This window comes from Silurus meridionalis, chromosome 15, assembly GCF_014805685.1.
Source record: "Silurus meridionalis isolate SWU-2019-XX chromosome 15, ASM1480568v1, whole genome shotgun sequence".
Taxonomy (NCBI): domain Eukaryota; kingdom Metazoa; phylum Chordata; class Actinopteri; order Siluriformes; family Siluridae; genus Silurus; species Silurus meridionalis.
The window spans coordinates 24,275,916-24,278,415 of NC_060898.1; the positions used below are offsets into that span (position 1 = coordinate 24,275,916).

Genomic DNA, 2,500 nt, shown 5'->3' on the forward strand with positions numbered 1-2,500 from the left:
ATTAATACTATTTAATCTTCAATTGCAGCAAGGATCGGCTCTAAGCCCTTTTGCAGTGGTGATGGACAGGTTGAAGGACGAGGTCAGACAGGAGTCTCCGTGGACTATGATGTTTTTGGATGATATTGTGATTTGTGGTGAGAGTAGGGAGCAGGTGGAGAAGATCCTGGAGAGGTGGAGGTTAGGGCTGGGCGATATGGCCTAAAAAAAAAATCCCAGATTTTTTCACAAAAAAATCTGATTTGCGATTTAAATCGATTTTTTCCCCTGCTTAAAATCAACCTGCATATGACAAAGAAAATGTTAAAAAAAAGTTGTAACTTTATTAAATGGGTTAAAGTGCAATCAGAAACAACAAGCCATTGTAAATTGTGAAAATAGAACGTAACATAACATAAAATGAGAAAACCTACAAAGAAAAATGTTTTATGAGTGTTTAAATGTGGAACATGATTGAAAATTCACCTGAGCTTTGGAGTGATTTTGCCTTTACTTTTCTCCAAAACTCCACAGAAAAATGAGTTGAAATGTGAAATAAGAATATAAAAGACAGCGAGATTCTAAATAAGAATATTTGAAAGATTGAGCAAACCTCTAAAAAATGTTTTATGAGTGTTTGATTGTGGTGATTTAAATGCTCTGATTGTTCTGTTTCTTAACGGAAACGCGGTTTGAAGTGTCTTTACAGGTATTTTGACCGCTCCCACCACCCGTACCGGAAGTGTACGATTAGACGCGCAACACTAAACAAAGTGCGGCTGCTTAACCGTGTATTTTCAGGATGCGGCTGTTTAAGCGCAGTCCTGTGCTGCCGCTGTCTTGTTCACTTCGTAGGGCACTACATCTCTCCCACTCCACAGCATGCCTCTGTTTGAAGTGCTGCAGTAAATTGATGCTACTGATACCCTTGCTTGCTCGCTGCCATGTTGTTTGTGTATCTCTATAGCAAACGCGCGGGGGGGAGTTCGTTCGAAACTATGGAAGCCCAGAGGGGAGCGTCGGCGGACTTTAAAGAGAAAACCGATTTTTATTAAAACATATCAATGTAAACTACACATTCGAGTTAATCGATAAAATCGATTTATCGCCCAGCCCCAGTGGAGGTACACGCTGGTGAGAAGAGTGATAGCAGGAGTGATTTGTGATAGAAGAGTATCTGTGAGAGTGAAAGGGAAAGTTTATAGGACTGTGGTGAGACCTGAGATGTTGTATGGATTAGAGACAGTGGCATTGAGTAAAAGACTGGAGGTGGAGCTGGAGGTAGCAGAGCTGAAGATGTTGAGATGTTCGTTGGGAGTTATGACGATGGACAGGATTAGAAATGAGTTTATTAGAGGGACAGTGCATGTGGGACGTTTTGGAGACAAGGTGAGGGAGGTGAGATTTAGATGGTTTGGACATGTTCAGAGGAGGGACATGGGGTATATCAGTAGGAGAATGCTGAGGATGGAGACACCAGGAAGGAGGAAAAGAGGAAGACCAAGGAGGAGGTTTATGGATGTGGTGAGGGAAGACATGCAGGTAGATAGTGTGAAAGAGACAGATGTAGAGGACAGGGGGGTATGGAGACGGATGATCCGCTGTGGAGACTCCTAATGGGAGAAGATGAAAGAAGAAGAAGAAGAATACTATTTAATTTTCAACAGCATTTAATCTGGACAACTAAATGCATCTATCTCTCTATCTCCTAGATAAATATTTCGGTGTATATATATCTCTCTCCTGACTCTGTGATGGAGGGAACAGTTGATATTCTATTTATAGATCGTGGGTTTAGATCTTCCTCTCGCTCCCTCGTTCCCAAACCTCTTCAGTTGTTTTGGTTGCTCTCCAGGGACGAGACTGGAGCTGCACTTACACCACAGATTCAATGATTTATTTCTAGCATAACTTTTATTTTTACATCATTTTAACTGAACTACACACCAATCAGCCATAACTTTATTAACACCTCCCTAATATTCTGTTGGTCTCCGTTTGCTGCTGAAACAGTCGTGACCCGTCGATCATTAACAACATGATCTTCTTCAGCAGTTTGAGCTACAAGAGCTCATCTGCTGGATCAGTGTATTTTAATAAAATAACGTGTTTCCAGATGAAGTGATGTTTTGAAGAGCGTGGTGGTGAGAACTTCTCAGTACACAGAGTCTGATGAGAAGGGTTCCTGCTTCTCCTGGTGTTTACTCGTCTCTATAGAGGATAGAGGATTAGTGTTAAATAAAAGGGAAGAATTCATAGGACGTCAGTACAGGAAGTGGAGCTGCTGTGAGACGTACAGATCTCAGGGGTCATATTTATAGAATGATCTCTGCACAGGAACTCGGCCTCAGTTACTTCTGATCTGTGAGCTGATTTCTGCTGGTGCAAGTTTGTTCCCATGATAACATGACTGGATCCCCTCCCCTTTTACCCCCTCTCTCTCTCTCTCTCCCACCCCTCTGTCTCTCTCTCTCCCACCCCTCTGTCTCTCTCTCTCTCTCTCTCTCTCTCTCCCACCCTC

At 42.4% G+C, this 2,500-nt stretch overlaps 1 protein-coding gene across 3 annotated transcripts in view; it reads left to right on the plus strand.

The window, feature by feature from the left end:
* sept8a (septin 8a) overlaps positions 1-2,500 on the plus strand; it is a 35,169-nt gene that overhangs the window by 20,683 nt on the left and 11,986 nt on the right. The gene's annotated exons all lie outside the window — the stretch shown is intronic.